Source organism: Brachycentrus maculatus, unplaced genomic scaffold (genome assembly GCF_059751285.1).
Source record: "Brachycentrus maculatus isolate JH-2025_06_01 unplaced genomic scaffold, ASM5975128v1 h1tg001801l, whole genome shotgun sequence".
Taxonomy (NCBI): domain Eukaryota; kingdom Metazoa; phylum Arthropoda; class Insecta; order Trichoptera; family Brachycentridae; genus Brachycentrus; species Brachycentrus maculatus.
Genome location: NW_028282387.1, coordinates 17,896 through 43,533, shown reverse-complemented (window position 1 = coordinate 43,533; position 25,638 = coordinate 17,896). Strand labels below are relative to the sequence as shown.

At 37.9% G+C, this 25,638-nt stretch overlaps 1 pseudogene; it reads right to left on the bottom strand.

The window, feature by feature from the left end:
- Positions 1-14,367: 14,367 nt before the first annotated feature.
- Positions 14,368-15,312, bottom strand: LOC148298623 (glutathione S-transferase LANCL1-like; annotated as a pseudogene).
- Positions 15,313-25,638: the final 10,326 nt, after the last annotated feature.

Here is a 25,638-nt window from a genome sequence, read left to right as displayed (position 1 = left end):
GATGATCCATCGTAATCTTGATGCCGTAGTTATTGAACATGTCGAATACTTCGTCCCGAGAGAGTCCTCCAGAGCCATCTTCATCGAACTCGATGAATATCTTCTCGATCGATGTCTCTTTGATGAGCTGGTGAGGGAAGTAGAAGTATTTTTTATTGGTTCGGTTCGCATTGTGATAGTGGCTACGTATCCATTTGATGAAGGCGGCATTTGACAATTTTGATCGGTTTGTGCTCAGGACATCTTCTTCTTCTTATGGCTTCTTTTTCATTCGAGTTTAGAATAATTAGAATAAATAATATATAAGCAGAAATCGAGCTGAAAAGGAGTAATAGATTGAAGTAGCCTATAAATAAACTCAATAGACAAACTCGATAAGTAAACTCGATCAAAATTCAAAAACATCGTCTTCGTCGAAGTTTTTGAATACCTTTGGGTCCTCCAGGATGCAGGCACCATCGAAGAATGACTCCTATTGCTCTTAATCTAGTTGGGAGTAGGACAGGTCCTATATTGATGGCAGCTCAACCTCTTTCTCTTCCAAAATAGAAAATTTAATCTGGAACAGTTCGGGAAGCTCCATCGAGGCAATACAGATGGGCTCTTCCTACTGGCTTGCCCTGAGTGTCATTTTTTAGCACGACAGCTGATGAAATTCGAGGAGCGCCTCTTCATTCGATAACTTTTATATCCTTTTGATTTCTTCACAAATCGGCGCTCCCTCGAGCTCTTCCACACAGTGTCGATAAAAGTTCTTTTCCGTCTCCAGATGTTTGATTTCTCTCAAGATAACTCTCTCTTGCTCTTCACAAGCCGACCTAATTTCCTAATAGAATTGTTCGGCTGACCCGGAGTATTTATTGGCCAACTTTTTGAGTTTGCGAATCAAGTTGTTTTTTTGAGGGCCGTGGTATTTGCGAATGGAGTCATCGCCATTTAAGAACAAGTTTTATTTGTGAGAAAGCGACTGTTCGTGTTTTTTGTGTGGCTTAGAGCTCATAACGATGATGTAGGAATAAATTTATCATTGCTTCATATTAAAATTAATAAATAGACTATTGCAATTCCCATCATTTCTGGTGCTTTCACTGCGTTTGCTGACTGTGGTGGTCCTCGGGTGGGTTCAGTACTTCGATCAGATCTTCATAGGTTTGGGAAATGGCAAGCTGGAGCTGAGTGCTTGTAGTCATCCGGTCATCATCATTGTGCTAAATCTATGATAAAATTTACTGAAGAGTGGATCTATTCTTGGAACTGAGGAGTAAAGCCAATATCCTTATCTTGATAGAGAGGAAACAAGTGCTTTGAGTTGTGGCTTCCCTTTAGAACCACCATCCTTTGCCGATGAATTGCTCTATTCCCGAATGTGAGCTGGCTATCAGCACTTTGGTTTAATTCATAGTTTTTTCTGGCTTCAGTGGGGGGCTCATTGGTGTTTTCATGCAGAAAGTGCTAATACTGCTTTCTCGGGGTAAACTGGCTCTGCCGATTGTGCATTCAGAAAAAAAATACGAAGCATTGAATACATTTGAGATATTATCAGTCACATTTTATAATATAAACCCTATCAGAGACTAAATTCGAGCCTTTTAATCATTTACTTCTGTTGGCTCGACAAAAAGTGGTAATTCTTTTTCATTTCCAGCAAATAAACCAGGCTGAGAAAGTTATGCTTCAATTCCTGGACAGGAATATTTTTGTAGGCCTTTGATTCGAGGATGTTTAAATACACTTCTGACAAGTATTTTGATTTCTTTATCGAGCTCTCGGCGTGGAAAAGATTCAATTTACATGAGAAGTCCTCAGTTTTGGAGTCCATTGTGAACCCTTTCGCGAAGTTCAATAAAAAGAGGGGGTTACTCTGTTTTATTCGTTCTATTTCCTAACCGATTAGATCGTGAGTTGATTGTTTGTTTTTGCTTCTTTGAGAATGCAATGAGGAATGCTTACGAATTTGAGATAGCTTTCGAGATTCTTTGATCTTTTCGAAGCATGAAAATCTGCCTTTTAAATTCATTGTCGTCCATCCTTTGGTGACAATCTCTTACTGGTCTTATGATAGTGTCTTGTTTTTTCTGATTGAAGATTTTAGGCTCCTAAAATCCAATATCTTATTCATTTTGAAGCTTTTTTCGTCAAGCAACTTCGGCCTCTTAAAAAAGCTGAATGACTTCCCGAATTTATCAGGGAAATTTTAGCCCTATTCGAAAGCCTTACTGTGTGTTAGGTTTAATGTGTTACTGGAACTCTTACTTTACTTCAGGACGCAGGCTTATATGAAATCAGGATAAGGACTGTTCTTCGCATGGCCATTTGAATCCATTAAACAGTTTGAATTTCTACGGTCATCCGTGAAATTTTCCCACTTATCAAAGTTTTTATTTTCGAATAGGTCTGTTTTCTTTACAATGTTGATGCTTTTACGCGCTCGATAGCTTGAATTTCTCGGGAGAGGATTTCGAAAGGCTTCAGATGTTCGCCTGTTGCTATCGTCCAGCTTGCTGAAATTCATTTTGATATTAATTTACTAAAAAATAAGCTTAGAATGTTTTTTGAGCCTTTGCGTTGATTGCCTATTCTGTGTATTAAATGTGATATTCGAGCCATCTATAATTGTTCTTTTGAATGACATATTCGATAATAATTCACTATAGAATTATTAATGCCGCAATAGAACTATTCACTCTTATATAATTAATATGTTCAACACATTTTCGGCAATTAGAACTATGAATTCATAAGAATAAATATTTGTATTCGATAATGCGTAATTTAAGGGGTTGAATATTTTGGGACAAACATTCACAGATATTTACAAATATTACATATATCACAGATAACACAGATATCACAGATAACAGATATCACAGATAACATAGATATCACAGATATCACAGATATCACACATACGCTTTATATATTTTATTTATCATCAACAAGTAGTATTAAGCCCTGGCTCCTTATTCAAGTATATTATATCGCAAGCATCTGATGAACTTGCGCAAGTGGAGTAAAATTATGAGCATGATGAGTAACAAACTGGCTTAGACTCCCCCTCAGAGCACGAGGGAAAGTTAAACTCGCACAAAAACTTTTTGTATGCTTCGTAGCATTTTAAATTGTTGCTAAGGATCTGGGAAGAATTGCGATAGATATACTCGCTGAGGAGTCTGTTTTGAATATAGTATATTAGAATGTCTTTGAGGGTCTGATCTCGATGATCCACAGAAGAGTAGGGCCAAACAGTCTACGCTTATACACAACATACACTATGAAGAGGGACACAAACATGTTCTCCAATTTCAGCTCCACAAAAAGAATCATCTCCAAAAACCTATTTGTTGACACATTGCCCAATTTATTACCCAGCCAGTTTACAGGAATGCCCGAGGTGCACGACGAGAATTATCAGAATCTGAATGAACATAAAATAAAACTACAGCGAACTCGATCCCTGATTATAACCCCGAATTATAAAAGAATATATTACTTTGCAATTCAAGCATTAATTTCATAGATTAACTCAAAATTGTTGAACACATGAAGTAGCAAAACAAAATTACAAATCTCAATCGTTGCCTGAAGTGTAATGGCTCCAATTTCGATACTGATGACCAAGGGTTCGTTTCATGTGCTGATTGCGGTTTGGTGCTTCAGCAATGTCACTTCGACAATAATGTTCTTTTTGGAAACCAAAACCAAATGCTTGGCAAGAACATTAATGCGCAAGGTAATTTGGAATTTATTCAGAAAAATAAAATCAGTTTTCAAGCGAGCGAAGGCTTAGAAAGGTCAGGGAGAAAATCGAGGATCTACGAAGGCAGCTGGAAATCGATTCGAACTACGATCAAGCGTACTTTATATTATGATGCAGAATATAAGCTGCCAACAGACTGCTGAAGTATGCAGACAATTGCGGGTTCTTTCAGAAGGGAAAAAACATTGAGATGTATGCTGCTGCTTCGCTTTACATCACTCTTAGATTCAAGAAAGCCCCCTACTTATTAATAGACCTTAGCGACAAAATGAATGTGGGATTATTCAAGCTGGCGAGATGCTATTTTAAGCTATCTAAAAAGTTTGGCTTCCAAGAGGAGCTCCCTCTTATTGACCCAAGTCTCTTTATTCATCGATACTGCAGAATGCTAAACTTGGGAGATAAGACTAAGTCAGTAACAATGACTGCCATCAGACTCATCAAAAGGATGAAGAGAGATTGGATGTGCCAAGGTCGAAGACCATCTTCATTGTGTGGCGCAGCTATCTTAATTGCCACTAAAATTCATAAAGTGACCAGCCCTAACTGCTCAACCACATAAATTTGCAAGACCGTGTTTGTGTGTGATGAAACCATCAGAAGAAGACTCGATTAGTTCAAGCAGACCAAAGCATCCAAACTGACTCCATAAGAATTTGAGAAATAGGAAGAAAACGATGGAGTTGAGAGTGAAATGGATCCTCCTGCTTTTAGAAAGGCTCGGCTCAGATCATAACGTAAACTCATTGTTATTTTAGAATAGTGCTAAATCCTGAAGGATGTAATAAGCAGTAAGAGGAAGAGCCTTGAATGGAATGAGGATGTCCCACAAGAAGTCATCAAGAGATTCTCAGACGAAATCGCAAAGAATTATGAAAGAGCCAGCGATAGATTGCCGAACGACGGATAAATCTATGAAGATGAAGGCGAGGATTAATTCAATGACTTAGATGAAGAAAGCAGCCAGACAGTGAGAGAAGAATCGAATGAGGAGTCCGAAGATAATTCTGATATCGACGAGAAGTTGGTCTTCCTCGATGAAAAGCAGCAGTTGGAGAGGAGAGAGATCTGGGAGAACCAGAATCGATCCTGGCTCGATAAGCAAGCTGCGAAGTTGCAGAGAAACGATCTGGAGACCAAGAAAAAAATAAAGAAAAAGAAATAAGTCGAGAAGACTGATAACCCCTTTGAAGCAGTCAAGAACACATCTCTCGGTGATAAAATAAACGAGGATTAATTGAAAAGACTCTTCTCTTCGAACCCGAAGATCGAGGAATAGTCTCGCCCGAGGAAGAGTTTGGGCCAAATTTTCGACCCTTTCAAGTGGGCCAAAATGTGATCGATATTGAGAATATTTATATTTATTTTAATTTAGTTTGACTAAGTTTTAAAAATGAGCAACGAAGATCTTCCCCCTCTTGACGACTTTGAGGATCAGATCAAAAATATACAGTACACGAAGCCAAAGAATTATGGAAAATAAGACTACACGAAGCCTGACATTAAGTACCTCAACGAGGACGAGAAGAAGGAATAGGTCCAGAAAATTGAAAAAAAAGTTTAATAGATACTCGTCAACATCGAAAAGGCCAAACCCAAGTCTGATTTCGGAGGCTTTAAAAAAGGTTTTTTAGCGGGCGGAAACTCTGAGAAAAAGAAAGAGTAAAAAGTGCCCGAAATAAAAGTCACCAAAAAGACAAATCCTCTCGAAATTAAATAAGTCCAAGATGCAATGAAAATGAATAACTACCTCAACGAATCAAAGTAGAAATGGATGACTGACAATTTTCTCTAGTCTGTTACAGCAAACGAAAAGGTGAACAAACTATTTACAAATCCCTAATATATGAAAGCAATTGATCTTTTCAAGACAAACCCGAAAGAAGCTATGGCAAAATACGGAACTAATAAGGAATTCATGGAAGGATTCCAAGAATTTTGCCGAATGATGGGAATGCAGTTTCAGGGACTTGCCAAAAATGCAAAATGAACCAATGATAAATATATAATTAAAAGTAGTAAATGAATACATTGTTAAATCATGCCAATAGAGATATCTGAAGAAACTAATGTAATTGGAGCTTTAAGTTGTAATAACAATAGCTGCTCAAATTTCTCTTTTTGAGTTTTGTGCTATTTATATACAAAATTTCAGCTTTTGACTAAATAACGGTTATTCACACTAATTCGATATCTTATATTATTTATCAGACTAAAAAATGTGCGATTTTTCCCAAAAATGCAGCGGTTTTCGTTTCAATTTGATATTATATGATATACTCGCAAGAATAGTGATGTTATAAAAGAACTAAAAACTTTAAAAACAAGAAATGAAAGAAGTGTGGCCTTTATATATTAATGGATTATGCAAAATTAAGAGTTTATATCATATAAAGCTAGTAATTATTATTATATTTACAATGGGATTTAACGACTAGATTGCCAGTAGCTGGGCTCTCAAGGATTGGATAAATGACCAACATGAAATCAGAGGGAATCATGCAAAGGGTTAATAAAATGATAGCTCTTTAATTCGATCCATCATGGAAGAAGTGAGCTATCCTATTTTCACAAAATGTAGTAGCAACATGTAGAATTTTTTCGAGCTTGTGGAACAATATATGGAGAAATAGCATGGCAAGAAACTTCGGGAAGAGTACAAATATCTGAAATTGACCGAGCTCACAAATTTTGGGCAAATAAAACTCTGCTTTTATTGTGCCATCAAGAGCTCTCATAAACAAAATTTCATAGGCCGAGTGCTGAACCTCCCCGAACACATTCAGCATATACTGATGCATGAATACAATAAAATAGAGGGCATGTTTGACAATGTAATGGAAATAAAGTAAATTCTGTAAGAGGTATAAAAATTAGAGTAAACCAACGAGAGACTTCGGGAAAAAATAATCCGAATTGTTAATTCGAACAACTCGGTACATGCTAGCAACGCATAAATGTCTCAAGAAAATATTAAATTTAAAGCAAAGCAAGAGAGTCAAAATCTTGAAAAATAAGAGGCTTTTTCGGTTCTGAAGATAAATTCGCTGGAGGAGTATGCCGAAATATATGGAAACATATATAAAGAAGGCATGCAGCTTGACGCAGTTTCAAAAATCCTGTCTAGAAAGTATGCGGATGCAGTGGATCATAAACGAAACTTATAGTTCAAAATCAAATAGGACCACGAAGAGATTCATTTGCTGTCCAAACAGCTCGAAAAGTACAGATCCTTAGCCAAATCTGCCAAATTGCAAAGATAAATCGAAGAATAGGAGCATTCAATGAATGCTTCTCAACATCTGTTGCCCCTGCGGCAATCGCGCAATGGATAAAGTAATCGCTGTACCTCTAATGATCTTAAGCTATCGAGAAAGCAATGGAATTTGCAATAGTCGACCGTCGGATCTATGTCCAGCAGCACTGGGAAGGAGAACAATTAGCATCTTGAGCACTCTTTAAGATAGATTTCAAATAAAAACGAGATATCCCTATAAAATGTTTTGAACGAAGAGTAGTGCACTGAAAGCCTCAACTGCACCCAGATACTAATGCATAAACTTTAGAGCTTGTATCCTGTCATAAACAAACTGCACCAAGAGCTCATGAACAAGGAAAAAATAAATAAAAATCTACAGATGAGGAAGGATTGCAACGATTTGAAACTTACTGCCTTTAAAAAAGGCCAGAATTAGTTTCTATCCAGATACTTTTCTGACAGCGGAGGTGGAGACTTTATTTAGAATGGAGCTTCAAAGAAGATGTATCACGAATGTAAAGGAAAATATGCCTACCTTGAGCTTATTTGATTCCTCTTTTAATACTTATTTCAAATGATTAAATATTCAGCACTGTATCCTTTAGACTAATTTTGTGATGCCATGGCTCCAGCAGCAAAAGAGCTCAATACTCAGAGTCTTCTTTCATATTTTAAATAAACAAATTAATAAATAAATAACAGCATTAAACTAATATAATCCAATATTAGAATTAATTAAATTCTATGATTGAATAATGAATAGTGAAATGAGTGATTATAATATGGTAAAGATTTAATTGAAATCACTGTTCAGCTTTTTGTGACAGCAGAGCTCAAGTGTTGTTCATTTAGGCAGTGATCATAATTTAGTGACTGACTCGGACTCAAGGGGAATAGCTGGATGGTATCTGGAAGCCCTTGGTTTCCTCTAGCAAATGATCGTAACTAAATTATTATCAATAGGTACCAAGTCGTTTTGGAAGGCATTCTTCTTTAGGAAACATGGGAAAATATCGAACCTACAGACATTATTCTGGGATCAAATTGTTGATGGTTAGTCGTATTGATGGGCCTGGAACGCACTATGCAGGCTCAACAATAAATACCACCTTATCTACTCTGATTCTAAATAAACTTTATTGTTTGCAATTAATCGACTATTTATGATCATTCATATTTGCTCTATTAATTAAATAAATAAATAAATAAATAAATAAATAAATAAATAAATAAATAAATAAATAAATATTCTATATATTCATCACCCTTCGCATTTTCAGGGATTATATATACTTAAATCAAATACCTAAACATAGGGGTTGGGGTTGGGGTTGGGGTTGGGGTTGGGGTTGGGATCACCCTTCGCATTTTCAGGGATTATATATACTTAAATCAAATACCTAAACATACAGACCATGAGAAAAGATGTGGCAGAAAGACTAATGAGCAATAACTCAGCAGTAAACCTCGTTGAGTCCAGGATGCAATAAAACATTCACGACTACTCCATAATATAGTAATTGGATCTAAATGAGCTCTGCATGGAAGAGCCGAAGAATTATGGCAGAAATTACCGTGAAAGTTTTAAATATGATAACAAAATGCATGCTCAGAGTCCGAGGACTATGTTCAATTTCAATCGCGATGGTCAGATCTAGGCTGAAAAGAACATCTAAAAACTGATTAACAGTAAGGCCAAAATCAAAGTGGAATAATTATAGCGAAAGAAAAACCTATATGTCAGGGAGACTATTAAAAACAAATTCGACATCGAGCCAAAATACAGAAAGCCTGTCCTCACAACCAATGATCATTTAATCCTTTTCGACGAAAGCAAACAAGCGGACCATCCTGAAATTAAGGCCAAAATTGACCTAAAGCGTAGTGGAGTCCTTAAAAATAAATAGTTCATTACAGAGTATTTAGTGCCAGATTGCGAGTTCTGTGGTATGAAAAAGGTGGAGACCTCGAAAAATGGATTAATCTGCAAGAGCAACAGCTGCAGAAGCGAGCGAATATTTGAGAAGTATTCAATATTTTCGTTGTTTGGAGTGCTCTTCGATATGTAAATCCCTTCATGCAGTGTCGATGATTTAAATTAACTTTCCAAGAAGATCATCGAAGAAGTTGAAAAGATAACGAAGAATCTCAACTTTTTGATCGAATTGCAGTTCCAAATCGAAAAATTGAAGGAGTCGAAACAGTCTTCCATTCAAAAGAACAAATATTAAGTCAAATAGTTTATTACTTCGCTCGAATAATGCAAAAGAACAAAGGAAAATTCGTCAGCTTTCCAATCTTTACACAAAAAATTTGATGCACTCAACATAATGCACCATTTTTAATAGTTTTAAATATGGAATAGCATTCCGGAATAGTAAATTAACCTATTCAAGAATTTGGCTGACTCCATCGAAAAGTATAAACCTTTTTCGCTAAAAACAATGAAAATCTCATTAGCGAACGAATTGGCGATGCTGAACAACAATTTCGAGAACATGAAAGTATCTTTAAATGTTTCAACTCGATTGCCTATTTCATTCACGAATAAGATAAAGAAATTGGTGTTAAAAATCGATGGCTCGTTTGAGCTGAATCGAGATTGCTTTCTGCTAATTGAATAAATCGAATAGTTTCATGTGATATTTCACAATAAAAAAACGAGTCGTGAACTGAGAGAGCTATTTCATATACTTCCTAAATTTAAAGCATTGCACTTTACATTTGACTATCGAATTCATTCATACGTAAGTTCTGAGTAGTTTCCGATTTTGAGCAAACTGTTCGAGCTCGAATGCAAAGAACTAAATGTCTAAATAACAAACATAAGACTGTAAATTTTACAAGACTTTAGTAATGCCTGCAGCTTGCTGACCCCAAAGACCAAACTATGCCTAAAACTAACCATGAACCAGTATTTGATCGCATAGGAAATTAATGAACAATTAATGAAAATGAAAAAAGGTACCAACATCCTCACTACTCTTCTAAGCAACTGCGGGAGCAGTTTGATACATTTGGATTTAAATTTGCCGATCAAGGTGTAAAGATAGGATGTTATTGAATATGTTTTAAATAACGATTTCTCCAAGTTAGTCTTTTGTGAAATCAAAGTTGAGGAAGTCTCCCGTGATAGTTCGTTATAGAGCCTATTCGCAACTATTCTCAAGAAAAAAGTGTATGCTTTAGGCCTTTTAACGCAAGCCAAAAGAAATAGTGATCACGCATTGAATTCAGAATCAATTCGAGAAGCCATTTTTGATATGTTACTCTGAACTTTAATATTATAATGCTGTACTATGAATAATTTAAATAATCCCCACAGATGAGTACCAATTCGAAGGAAAGCCAGCCTGAATTTTCGATTGAGCTTATCAAATAAGTTGTGAAAAAGTACAAAGCGCAAGGCTTCGATGCGCTGATACACCACGATCTTGCTGTCGCCTTATCCACTATCGGTTTTGCTGAAGTCTGCAAGTAGTTTGGGTCTTCGTGGTCAAAGAATTAAGACCAGCGGGCTTTGGCTATCTTATAAAAATCTGATTATGACCTCACCTGGTTTGGGAGGCCGAATAATATCCGCTCCGTCAATCTTTTGACTCTCTGTCGTCGAGGAGATATCTAGAAAGTAATAACTCATTAATTGAGGTGAAAGACGAGTTGAGGAGCATGGGCCAATAGGGAAAATCGGAGATGTTAAAAACTGTCGATAATTTTAAGAGAAATTGCCTGCATTTGTCTGTGCTCGAAGGCTTCGACATTCTCACATAGCTGCTGATTAAATAAGGGTTTTCAGTCAATGCTCGAGACCGTGAGCTCAAAACCCCTCTGCATTATTGCCAAAATTAACTGATTTGCCAGGTTTTGCTCAAAAATAAAGCAAAAGTGTTAGTCAAAGACAATAAGCTTTGCACTCCAGTCCATTATGCTTCGGCCAGGCCAGATTTTAAAAGCTTGGAGCTCATGCTTCTCAGTTCTAATGTCGTCAACGAGGCAGATTCAGTTGGAAAAACTCCCCTCTTCTATGCAGTCTACAACAGCAGCGACGAGCAGATTAACATAATTCGCATAATTTTATAAAATGGTGGTAAAATCAACCACAAAGACATGTTTGGGAAAACTGCACTTCACTATGCAGCTGAAATGGGGAAATCGAGATGTATCCCCATTCTCTTACAAAAAGGAGCGTCTGTGGATATTAGGGATAGCCACAACAAGACTCCCATTGACTTGGCTTCAAATGACAAAATCAAGAAAATAATTAATGTTTATTGTCAGAACAAAGGAATAATTTTTGATCCTGAAGAAAATGCGAAAAGGAAATAGTTTTCTGAAATCAAGGGAAAAAACACAATAAACGGAGACAGAGAAGACAGAGCAGACAGAGCATAAAAAGGAGACAAAGGAGACAGAGGCTCTAAAATAAGTGTCAGAAATGAAGGAAAGGTCAATGAGCAAATATACACAAAAGATGTTAATCAAGTCTCTACATGGATTCGATAGAAGTTCTTTGTCCTCATGAAAAAACTCCAAGAATCGGGAGTCAAGGCTCTATGGCACGTGAAAAGGCCATACGTTTACACAGGGAGTTGGGCCGAGGATATGGAAGGGCTTGAAGATTTGTATGAAATTTTCTTGAATGTGAACGGCCCCTAGGCTGCAATGAGGACGTTTAACATTCTATGCCCTTATGAGAAGCCTTTACCAACTGTTTTAAGCAAATCCGAAGAGGCATTTCAAAGTTTTTTCGGCGAAAACTGGTTCAGCAATGATCCTGTTTAAAAAGTGAGAAATATGCATTCATCTTCCAAAATACGCACGTAGCTCGAAGCGAAAATGAAATAAATTGAGGATTTAAAGACATAATTAATGGCCTATAAGTCCGAGATCGAAAGCCTTGAACGAAAAATAATGAACTATAATGATTAAATCAATCAGTATAAGAGGATCGAGGATGAACTGCGGAGAGAGAGAAGCAAAAATACTCAGCAATACTCCCAAATATTAAAGTTAATGAGCTAAAACGAGGAACTTAAGTCCGAAATTGACCATATAGTCGGCGGAGAATAAAAATCGAAGATACTTTCCACGATGGTTGATTAATTGAAAAGCAAAAATGAGGATTTAATCAAATAAATCTCAACGTTAAAGGACGTGGAGGCAGCAGCAAGAAGAAAATCCGGGCAGGTATTTATCAAAACATTAGCTATGGCCCAGAATTCATAGTTTACAGCTCCCAGTGAATAGAACATGTATGATGATGACAGCATTATCAGCCTATACAACTTGCTCAAGAACAATCCCCCTAACTTGTAAAAGAGGTTTAAAAATGCCGACCGAAGAGGTGTTGGGAAATTAAATATTGACGAATTCACAAAAATGCTCGAATAGTTATCAGTCCTCCCTCAAGATGTAATGTCTTTGCACCGAATTACCGGCTTTGCCTTCGGCCGAAAGACTCTATCCCTCGAATAGTTCAAGACTATTCTGGAGAACAGACACAAAAATAGGCCGATGTGGGAGAAAAAGCTCATCAGAAAGATAAAAGGAATTATACTATAAAATGGTCTCACTCTCGATAAATTTTTCACGATGCTGGATAAGGATGGCAATAGCACGGTCTAAATTACTGAGCTTCGAAAGGGTCTCGAAAGCCAAAACATTTTCATGAACCAAAGTGACTGGAGCAACTTGTTTAATCTGTTAGATAGCGATAAATCTGGATAAATCGACTTAGAATAATTGAAACAACTTATGGAGCAGGAGCGGACTGGCAAAATTGCATAGCTGTAAAGGCCCGAGGACAATGCAGACTAAGAGGAATAAAAAAACAAAAACTAATTAAAGGAGAAGGAGAAGTAAAGATAAAAGTAAAAGTAGAGATAAATGTAAAAGTAGAAGTAAAGATAAAGAATAAAAAAGGAGGAGGAGGATTAAAAAAAAAGGGCTAATTAAGAGAAAGAGGCGGAAGCAGCTGAATCTGAAAAAGAATAGCCCGAATAGTAATAAGAATTTTAATAGCCATATGAGGAAAAGGATGAAGAAGAGGAAGGCTTCGAAAGACTAAATGGGAAACTTAAACTTCAACTTAGGCTCCTGAAACTGGAGCAGTATCCCGACATCTAAAGAGCCTACATAAAATATTTCATCAACACAGATATTGACTCCGACGATTCAATAAAGATGGTTGACCTGACAAAATAAAAGAAGCTCAACGTTGCTACCGAATTAAACCTAATCGAGTACAAAGTTCCTTAGGGAGAAGGGCTCACCCTAAATGTATCACTCTGGCTTTCAAGAGAGTTCGACGAGGATAATTATCTCGGGGATGTCTTCATCGATCTGAAACCTGCGCTGGAGAAACCGAAGGACTGGATTTCCAAGAACTATCAGCTCGAAGCAGAAAAGTTCGAAAAAGAAGTCGATGGCACGATATTATTGCAAATACGATGGACTCCCGAGGAGGAGGAATGATGCATTCATATTTTATCATCGTCTGCAGCAACATCAACCAGCACAAATTTTAATATAAATATTACAACTTTTACCTTTTTGCAGCATCTGTATCTACAAATTCAGCTAACCAAGGCATTTATTGATTGAAATATTGTCGTTGACAGGTGAATTAGAGTAAAATAGTATATTCACCAGCAATATCATTCTAACTTGGGTTTCTTTCTTGAACGATTTCTCATTTACTATGGAATTCTTTGATTCCCACGCGAATAAAAATTCTGCAGAAGTTATAAGCTCTACTTTTCAAGCACTCCCCCTACCATCTTATGTTTATAAATGTTTAAAACTGACCCACATCCTCCAAAGCGTGTATTATATTGTCCGAAATAGACTTGCTGCACTGAGACAAGATTAAGGGCATATGCGCACATGATGCATGGCTAAACAGTTACAAACAAAATAAGCTCAGAGATGGCGATATCTGATTTGCTCATTTATCTGATGCAATTAACTTAGCAGTGACAACTCGCGTTTTGGAGAGTGTTTGTCAGATTGTGACTTTTTGCTACAATCTACTTCTGCCGATTGATAAAGATGCACCCGACAGGGACCTACTGACAGTCAAAGGCCTTTTCCGCTTACTTCAGTGCATGTGTCATAAAAAGTGTTATCTATTCGCCCGTGAGCTCTGGATACTATGTGTCCAGCTAATTTTGCATCAAGCCAAGCAATGTAAATTATAATTATAAAAGAAAATAAGATAAAATAAAATGACATATGATGTAATAATTATTTCTTAACATCTTTCAATGAAGAGTGTTAATTAACATTGCAAGAATAAATTTGAATCAATATGGTGTTCGACCATGATATTTCAAAAATCGAAGCCTGGAAACTCCCCTTTTCCCTGAAACAAATCAATAAAGAAGCAAATATCTCCCGCATTTCCGAGCATGAGCGAATATGGGTTGTCGCTTATACCTTTTACAAGTCTGTCACTAAAATTATAGCCTCTTATTTCGCTCATCACTCCCTTTTCTTCTCGTAATAAGCCAAATAGCATAGCTTTCCGCAGCAGTTCATCTTTTTACTCAGATAACATCTCCTGAATGCTTGGAGCCAGAAAAGCATATGCATTCCCTGAAATTCCATGGCAAAGTCCAAACCCTTTTTTGAGAACCCCAAGATTCCAAATGTTTTTAAGCCCTCTAGTGATAACATCAGGGACTGCCAGCTGGATTCCTGCTTCGGGATACATCAAATAAAATCGAGCCAACGCAGACAGTATTCCAGGAGCCCCGTGGCAAAAGTGCACAAGCTTCACCTTATTCGACCCATAGGAAGTGGCGAAATTCCCATTAATAAAATGCTGTATCAGGCATTGAACGGATTTTACAATTGTATGATAGTACTGTGCAAAGTCATGGTCCTTATTCATTTTCATGGATAGCAACAGAATATTGAGGTTGCCCCCAAGACCGTGGGCCCCTCCTATATACTACTTATCACAAAACAGATAAACCAACCGGAAATCTGCTGGAAGGTTCGCGAGGTTGACTTTCGTTTTGTTCTTTTATTCATACCCACTTATTCCTGCAATGAAAATGTCAAAAGTTAGAGCAACTGCTATTGTGGAGAATTTCGTACGGAAAAGAGCATTTTCATTTTGGTCATAATCTCTTTGCAGCTCTAAAAAGCAATAGAGAAATCCGGGGACTCCGTAAAGCAGCTCCCACAACATTTTATTCTTGCTGGCTTTGTAGATATCATAGCACTCGAGAAGCCTCCTTTCATTATCCCTGAATAGCTTGGGATCTTCGGTTAGGAATCCGAGATGCATGCCACAAACCCATGTACAAGTTTCAGACATATAAAAAGAAAGGTCTCTTTTGGACTTTTTTTTTTGACCATCGAAATAGTCCTTGATGAGAATATACTGCTTCATTGCCAAGTCGATATAGAATTGACTGCTTTTTAGCTTGTTAATTTGGGAGTCTTCGGCTATGATCATCGACGATATTCGATGGCCAGTCTAATCTCTATTCATTTTGGGCGAGCTCATACATCTGAGTAACAACAAATGTACCTAGAGAGTCGAATCAAAGTATACAGATATCCATTGACTCCCGAATAGGCAGAGGTATCAACACAAGTTTTAGTGGGTTGTGAAGAAACTGCCTGCAGAGTGGGCAGCTTGGAGCCAGCTAAAAATTCCTAAATCAAACCAAATAGAATGCTGTAAAGTTTGTCTTGATCTGGCTGAATTATGCTGTATATTTTCTCGAATGGGTTCTCGATATATCTTATATCCTCTTGCATCATAATGCTTATTATTCTGATCAGATCCAAACAATTTGATAAGGATTATTAATAAACTCAGCTTATGCAATGAATCATCATTAGCCGACCTTTGTGCCAGCTCTTTTCTACTCGAAAAGCGAAATAATACTTTGACAGAATCCGAGCATATGATAGCGGGGGCCAACATGAAAATAGTTAGAAGAATTATAGTTTCTGATAGTCTGTTGAAGTTCCGCTTTGTTTTTGTTGACCATTTGTTGAGCTCTCTCATATTTAGCTATTGTCTAATTTTCCGCCTTCGTATCTAATTCGAGCCCAGATTCCAATTCTTAGAGAAGATTCTCCAACTCGTCATTTTTGGTATTTAATTTTTATATTTAACACTTCAGGTTTTGTGTATCTTCCAAACTGGCTTTTTGCGATATAGACGATATAGATAGGGATGAAATTAGATCTTCCAAGACAGATATCTTTTCATTTGATTTCTGCAGTGACATTTTCAAGTCTTAATTCGCTTTCTTGGATCTTTTTAATCTCCTGTTTGGCATCTTATCTCGATCTGATAAATGTATTAATGCTATAATAAGAGTATTTCGATAAACTCACCTCAGATAAATAGGAGAGGATATCTCGAGCATTATATAGAGATATATATATATATAGTGGACACTATGAAGCCGTGAGATATTTAAAATAATTTAAAATGTAAAAATTGCCTTCTAAATATATAAGCAATAATACAACCAGAATACAAACAATGAAATATAGGATTGGATAAAGTTATGGATTTCACTTCATTCGTAGGAAAAGACAATTTTAGTTTTTGTTTCGCTTTTCAATTATTTCCTTGTGCTTATGTTTATTCTTATTGATTAGTCTTTTCTCGACTTCTTTTAGTTTACATTTCTCCGCTTTGCTCTGTTTCCTTTCGATTTTGGAGAAGACATCGTTGGTTATTCTTCGCCTTTGCTCGTTATAGATGGTTTAAAAATCTGTGGTTTCTAACCTTTTTAACAGCTTCTCACTGATCTTCTCTTAATTTGCATTGACTTATTTCATGACCCTTTCTACACGGGAAGGGTCAGTGCTATCGAAACCACTGTCGAAAAAAGATAGAGTGGCTGAGCAGGACTTTTAGGGCTGAGGCGTTTCGGGTCTTTTAGGCATTTTGGTCTTGGAGCGCATATTGTTCTTGATAATTTCTATGCGCTTGAGATTGTTGGCTGCGGTTGGGCGCAGGTAGTTTTTGATATCTTTTAATGTGGCCTGCGGGCTCCTGAACCGATCTGGGACTCCTTTTTGAAAGAAGCAGTTAGCTTTCTCTTCGATATCGATTTCTAGCTCATTAATTCTATCTTGCTTCTTTCTGTTCATCTCACTTGCGCTGGTTGTGAGCTTCATGTGGAAGTAGGCAGGAGATTAGCTCAGCATCCTGCGATGTGTTGGCTGGTCGAATGCGATAAGGGCCAGTTTTTGTTGTTCATACACCAGATCATAGGCGTTGAGGGCCTGAGATGCGAGAGATCTCCTAGAAATGTGTTTTTTGAGAAGGCTGGTAATGATGCAGTTCGATTTCATGTGGGGGGTCAGCAGTCTGTCATCATTGACTGAATCGTTTTGTATTCTCCTAATTGACTGCATGGGTTTATAAGTTCTATTCGAAATCAACTCAATGACTATTAGAGATATTGCAAATAAATTACTTGATCCATGCAAGAATAAAATGCATACGAGAAATAAATTCTGTCCAGCGACCAAGTCGATCGCGTCGCTGCCCTGATCAGGTCCACTTACCAAGGCAACAACACAGCATAAATCAAAAATTCATAAAAGACACTGTTCTAATATCTGGAACTCCACCCCAAATACTTTGATATCATCTTATCCTTCCTGAGGCTCACCCATCAGGATAAGCCTGACAGTAAGAGTACTCATACTTAGAAAACTTCCTGCAAGCATGCTGCAGTATTTTAAAGGGTTTTTATTTCAAAATTGCAGAAGCCCGTAATTTGGATAAGACCCTATATATTGAGAGCATCTATGATTTATTGGTTGAGACATAAGGGTTTCTCCCTTGCTTTAAGGATATTTTGGGGAAAGGAGTCTAATACATTTTAAATTATGACCACAATGAATAATATAAAGGAAGCCTAAAAATCAATATTACTGGCAGATTCCAGAAGATCCTCTAGTTTCCTGAAAAGTGGACAAACCAGACAGTCTAAGCAATTTATGGGTTAGGCACATTAACATTAGCCTATATGAATAGCTTAATAAAACCGGAATAACTCTGCCTCTTCTTTTCCGAATTCCTGCCGATATTGGCCATGATAGCCAACAACATTTTGAAATTCGTGGAGTATATCTATGGCACAAACCATAACATCGAGGAAGCCAACTAATTGTTCAGAGGATGCAAAATGCTATTTGAAATTATTGAAATTGCAATCGAGCGACTGTTTGAGGAGGAGTAATAAATATAGTAAGAACTGGTAGCATTAAAGAGATCATAAATTCTCAACAATCTCTTAATTTAGTATCTGTACGCATTTTCAGAGCCCAAGTCCATGCTGACAGACTTCATTAAATTAAATGCCATCAAGCAATCCATTCTCTAAATCATTTACACTATGAATCTGCACATTATGGGAGCCGTCCCACAGCCTATTTTCAACCTCATCTTTATGACTTTTATTGTGGAGAGCCTCGAAATTAAAACAAAGAAGAGAAACTAAGAGCAAGATGACTATACTGAGCAGTTGCTTTGTCGATGCATTTAGATTGTTTAATACCAACTCAATGCTGGTATGAACAAAAGTCTATTCAATGACTATAAAATCAATATACTCTTCGCCATTATGATCTACTCTAAGACTACCTAAGCCGAAATTGAGTGCTTTGTTTCGATGCCGGAAAAGTATGTGGAAATCGCAGAGTAGTTTACATAAAGTTTCGCAAGGTCCCCGATTATTAAAATCAGGGCTGCTAACCTATTAAAGGCCTATGTGAGATACTTTGATGAAGGGCTAAGGAATCTATTATAGCTGCTTGTAATATTCATCACGGGGTCATTGACAAGCTATCACGACGAGTCATAGACATCCAAATAAATAAAGAGGCAGTTCTCAGAGTATGAGTTTTGGGGGTTGTAGCCAAATCAAAAACTGGACATTGCTTTCATGATTCTTGCGGCGATTGCCCCAGAGATCTCCCAAAGACCCGATCTCTATCAAATTGTGATTGCTGTGCTGCTCTCCCAGATTCAAGCACTATGCCAGCTTGACAATAAGATAGTGATTTCTCGGTTAATCAGGTTGATCGGGTACTACCCAACAACGGCCTACTTCGCTTATGTGAAAGCCCAATTAGTCAAAGATAAAGTGCTGTTGATAGAAGGTGTTGCCGCTTTTTAGAGAATCTCAAAGAACCAGCCTTTTATGAAAGCTTTTCCACATATGGATCTAGTCTTCTTATAAATCATTGACTTCATCGATGTCTGCGATAGCATATTTGAACAGCTGATCCTCAACAACTTCGAAAAAATTGTCAAGAAAAACGAGTAGCTTTACCTTAAAGTGCTCAACAAGCTCAACTAAACATTTAAGCAAACAATCGGCGACGGTGAAACAACATCGAAACATAAAACGATACTCTCCCTGAACTTCCTCCAAAAGATAATGAAGAGAGAGAAATCTGATTACCAATCTCAGCTGGCTGAGCAATGCTTCCTCGATATCGAGCAGTATGGGAAGCATATTCCTTTGCTCTAAGATTCCTTCATCGATATATATGAGTTGCTCGTTGACAAATATATAGTATTGGACCCCAAGATTTTACAGTTCGCCCTTGAATTTGGAGTCCCCGAAAGACTCAATAAATATAATGCCAGCACAAACTACTTTCGATTGGTCAATAAAATCTTAAGAAAAGCTGACAACCATGAATTTTTATTGGCTCTTTTTAAAAATTTCGCAACTTACATCTTCTCCACAAAGTCAAGCGATATCAACAACTGCATTTTAAAGGAGATTTGTTTCGTATTCGGCATAATGATCATCAGTTTGAAGCGTTTGAGTTTTAGCCCTTAATTGTGTATCGCAGTCTCGCAAAGATCGCTCTAAAACAACAGCATAAACTCAAGATGGTACTTATTTTTGTTTTTTCATTTGCTGTATGCAGCGCCTGCCGAAACAAGAGAGTGCTTGATTAGCAATTAGTTCTACTACTCAATGATGCTGAGAGTGTTTGAGCAATACTGGAAGTCCAAAATTGAAAGAAAAGTTGTAATTTTAGCTTTGCAGCAGCTCTTAGACTACGAGCCTGAAATCAAAAGAGGGCAGTAAATTGTAAAACATTGCTTGAAGGCTTTAACTGAACAAAAGAAAGTGTACTCCAAGAAAAAGGCTGTGGTCAAATCCCAGCATAAGGGACAAATTCCAGTCGAAATGAGGAGAATGCTCATAGAAGATGTTCATAGTGATGAAGAGTAATCCCGAACGAACTCCGACAACAAATAATAAAGCTAGTTGTTTGCAAGCCTCATCCATCCATTCGATTCAGTCGACTAATTCGAGATATTCAAGCACAAGATTTCTATGTCTTACGATTGTTCGGGGGATATAAGCAAACAGATAGTATCATAGAGTGACCTCTCCGAATTGAAAAAGCTGCTTGAAAATGTCTGGCATAAAGATCGGGTCAGGAAAATAGTTAAGGTCAACAAATAATTCTGAAGTGATTTCTTCATTATGTATCAAGGAATTTGCATATTGTTATTGTCGATACTTTGAACTATTATTTCGATCCTCATTGAGTCTATTTTTGAGTTTATGCCAAATACCAAGATAACTTAAATTTGAGTTTATTGCATGAGTTCCGAGTAAAATTTGAGCGCTTAATAACAATCCTAAGATGTGAAGGAGCTGAGGGAGTGGATCAGGGAGGCCGGGTTTAAAGTACATCCGGCCATTACCATTCCGCAGTTTTTTAATGGCGTGCAAGGGGTTGGCACGAAAGAAACACTCCCCCATAAGACTGTCATAATGGGGGTTCCCTCCTCCAAAATTATAACTGCAAAGCGCTGCTATGACTCCCCTGAATTGCGGCAACTCTTTCGGTCGAACGAGGAGATGTTCGATTATGAGGCGGATGAGGAGGCCTAATTCAAAATACTATGCGTTTTTCTAATGTACCACAAGGTCAATATCTAAAAGAGCCCGTGGAGGCCCTACTTGAAGACCATTTCCGCCCCAGAAACCGCAGTCGATTGGGAAGATAAGTAACTAGTAGGACTCAATAAGTCCCTAATTGAGGAGATTCTACACGTCAGGAAATAGTGCAAAAAGGTGGAGCAATAACTGTGCTAGTTTCTCAAAACAAGGCACGAATTTAAGCATCTGAATTTGGAGCAAATCCACGATCTATTCAAAGTATGCTACAAATCAGTACTTACTCGATGCTTTGGCTATTATTTTAGCACAGCTTGCCTCATTCCTGTTGCGGACCTGATGAACCACCACTGCAACTCGGTCGACCACCAGCTCGTCCATACCCAATACGAAAAAGGCCACGGTTTCCATGAAAGCTATCGCCCCAAAAAGAATAAGCTCAACTGCGAATTGCTCGGTGTTGATAAGCCAGCAAATTAGCTCACCTTACCATTTCCTTTGAACTATTTGGTGAAAAACAATATAGTAGAGTAGTCACTGTAGGCATTGGGCAGACTGTCACTTCCATAAATTAATTCACATGTCAACGCCTTCATTAAGAAGGAGCTAACATATAGAGATCCGATTCCAGCACTCAACGAGATCAATTTCTGTGAGTTGGACGATCATGAGGACAATGACACAGATTCCGAAACTGAGGACAGTCATGCCAAGACAATCGAGAATATAACAAACCAATAAAAAGCCACAATGGAGGAATTCAAGCAGAGTGTCGCATTGACCATTTAGAAATATAAAGATGTTGAGGACAAAGTCTACAATTACTTCCCTGAAGAAAAGCAAAGTGACCAACGCAAGAAGGATGAAGAAAACAAGAAAGATGAGTAGTAGCTCCGCTCACGATAATCTAAAGCTGCGAAGAAGTAAGAGCTCCCAAAGGAAGAGAGCCGATTCACAGAAGAGGGTCAACTCACAGGAAGTATTTAAAAACAACTATAATCCTTGTAAAAATAAATACACAAGCATAGTTAGGCCGAACGCATCGGACATAAAACACAAACACAGTCAGAATAAGTAAAATAATCGAAATAGGCAGTGGTCGCCAATCACGATGACAAGAAGTATGCTGAGTAGGTTTAAAGCTCATAATAGGAGTAATCTGACTCAGAAGAAGAAGAGTGGTGCTTGGATGAATCATGCTATTTCACAATGTCGACGAGCAACCCAGTATCTGCCAATTCCCAGCTCTTCAATTCGTACGGAGGCAGGACCAATAAGTTTCTGCTCGTGTGGTATGGCTTTGCATACCGAGACAATCTTTATGACTCCGTAAGTTTGAGAATGCAGGCCCTTTTCAGTCCCACTCTCCCTGAAGCCCGGAGTATTGTGCTTGACACATATATCGGGGGGTACGGTAAATGTTTCAAGAAAAATGACTATTCAGAAGTAAAGCCCGAAGAAGTCAGCAAATAGTTCAAACTTAAGAGGAGTGCCATCAGTAAAGATCTACTAATGTATTTACGATTGTACCTTCTAAATTTTTACCAGGGCGAAGATCTCTACAAGATTTTCGTGACCTTCCCATCGAGCCCCGAATTCGAGCTTTTCGTTTTCAGGTACTTCCGGGACATAGTCATCAGCTTATATGATCGATATCCTGCAGACATAATCTCGCATTTTCTAAAATAGCTAAAAAGTGATGTTTGGGGCCAATCCAAAGGCGCGAAGCTCAGACTTTAATTCAAACTGATATACTTAGAGTAGCAGAGAAAAATACTTGATACTAACCTAAGCGCTATAAATACAGTCTTGAGCATACTGGAGAGAGTTCAGTATAATGTGAGTCATCACCCCCATCAACCATTCGATAAGAAGATGCAGACCCAGGTGCCAATAGAAATAATGAGAGTGGCTAAATCATACCTGGTGGACTTATAGTAAAATTATTCGTACATCTCCTACGACCATTCCAGGCATCTCCAACAAATTTCCGAGTCGCCATCGGAGTCAGATGAAGTGCGAACAGAGGCAAGCACTTTGTTCATTGGCGAGCCGAAATGTGAGCTGACTAAATCTGATAATGGCCAAGAGAAGGAAGTGATCAAGCACAATATTGATTGATTTTAATATTTATAAGGATGTGAGTGAAATATTGTGATGAATATTATAGAAGTCTATTATTGGTGGTCTATCGAACACCAAATCTGTGGTGAATTGAACTTTATAGAACCGCAAATTAATAACAAATCTAAAAGGAGTTAGAAAGCGAATGGGAAACTAAAAACGAACAGATATCGAAAAACGATGAGAATGAATAAATAAAATATATTAGAGACATCCACTCTTTTGATATAATTCAAAATTGATTGGAATTCGAGGCGATGGCCTTTAATGTGCAGGTTTGTTGTTGAGACTCATATTATATTAATTAAACTCATGCATTTACAGGCACAGCTACTGCTGGCTCAGTTCGAAAAAGCATAAAGGGAAAAGAAAAAACAATCTCGAACGAATCAAACCTATCAGAATCCTCCCCCTTATTCGCAATTCCCACCCCAGAGAAGCAGCAACCAATCTCCCAATTAGAATCGAAATGATAGATACAGTGAATACAATCCTGAATTGCGAGGGCGAGGTCGGGGCCGTGGGCGTGGGCGCGGGAGATAATTTGTGAACAATTAGAGGCCAGTAAATGAGGCAAGGAATTATCAAGGCAATCAGTATAATAACAATAACATGGGCATGCGTGAAAATTAAGCGCAAAAATATCAAGGTTTTCAGAATTAGCAATATTAGAAAAACAATTCGTCGCCCCAAAGATCTCCCCATTGGCAGCAAGGCTATAATAACGAGCATCGAAACTCTGGGCAGAACTATGAACCAAATAACGGGCAGAACCATGCACAAAATAGCTGGCAGAACTATGCACAAAATAATGCACCAAATAGCAGGCAGAATAATTCACCAAATTATGCACAGAATTATGCACAAAATGCGGGCTCGTTTTCTAATGGCCAGTTGAAAGGACCTCGAGGTCAGCAACAATATTTAAAAAAAACTTATCAAAACCAAGACCAAACATCAAAACATCAATAGAGAAGCCAAGTCTCTCCTCAAAACTCTTAGCCAACCTATAATAAACATCAAAACCGGGAGAACTTTAACCGCAACCGAGGGAGATAAACTCGATACCAAAACTAAGCTGAATAGAGAAATTAGTCTCCAACCTATGTTCCGCCTTATGCTCTTTCTCAGTTTCCACCCCCTCAGAGGAACGAAAACCATCAGCAGACTTATCACAATTCAAAAAAGTCCAGTCAGCTCTCTATAGATCAGCACCCAAATGATAAATTTAGAAATCAAGTTCAAAGTCCTAACCAATACTCAAATTAAGAGCGTGGAAGAGGCCGAGGAAGGGGCCATGGGGAAAGAGGAAGTGGCAGAAGAGGAAGAGGAAGAGGCGGTTAGAGCCATCAAACTGAGTACAATCAACGGGAGCCTGCCTACAACAAACATTCGATTAAGGATACATCGAAGCCCATGACTTCATCGAAGTAAGAGGAGAGACGCTAAAAATTCAGCGCAGATAAACTCGCAAAGAAGCAAGAAACATTTACGAAATACATTCAGGAAACGAAAAAAAAATTACATGTGAAGAAAAAAAGCGAACCACAACAATCAAATTCATAATACTCTGCTTCTAAAAGCATTTCCGAAGAAAGGGAAGCTTAGAGCGAATTATAAAGCTCAGAAGACGAGAACCAAATGGAATCAGAGTATGAAGGCGAAGATGATGATAATGATGAAGACTGCTCTTAAAGCATGCCAGGCTAGAAGGAAGAGAGTGAGGATATGGAGAATAGGGATAGGGATATGGATATGGATATGGACATGGATCGGGAAGATGTAGATGAGAAGGAGGGCCGGAATGACGAGAGCGAAGGCATGAAATCAAGTGAATCCTAGCTTCGAGCAACTGATGAGATATGCGGCAATTCATAGTTTCAGGAAAGGCTTGTTCACTACATGGAGAACAATGTGGCGTTGGTTAAGGCTAAAAAGTAAGACTTTAAAAACATCAAATTGAATCTGGACACGGGCAGATCGTTCACTATCTTCGAAATCAACAAAAACACATATAAGCCAGATCCTAAGTTGGCTTTGAAGAGATTTAGAAGATCTGCAGCAAGAGAAGAAGAAAACAACGGGTAGGAATCCCAGGGTCTGAGGAGATCTATTAAGGGACTGATCAATGCAATGAACCACATCAACGAAAATGTGATCGACTCAGATCGGAAAAAGGCGGCCGACCTCCTGTTCCCTATGCCGTTCGAGCAGAAGAGGATAGAGTTTATCCAGATATACGAATTCTTATGGGATCGTATGAGATAGATGGTCAAAGACATCACGCGATTGTCAGACGAGGAGAAGATGACAAAATAAGTCATCGTAATTTGTGAACAAATATCGAGATTCTTCATTATCTCTTTCAATTAGGTTTGCTTATTTCTTACTTTAGGGGCGGAAGAAATAGTCCAAAGAACCCAGACAATCCAGAGAGGCAAAACGCTCCAAGTAATCGAAATAGACAGCGCCCCATATCTTCGATGAAAAGATGAACAGAGAGAGCTTAACCAAAATACTCACCCCCCTGATGGACATCTACGTTGCTTCTCGCTTCCGGCTCAAGAAGATGA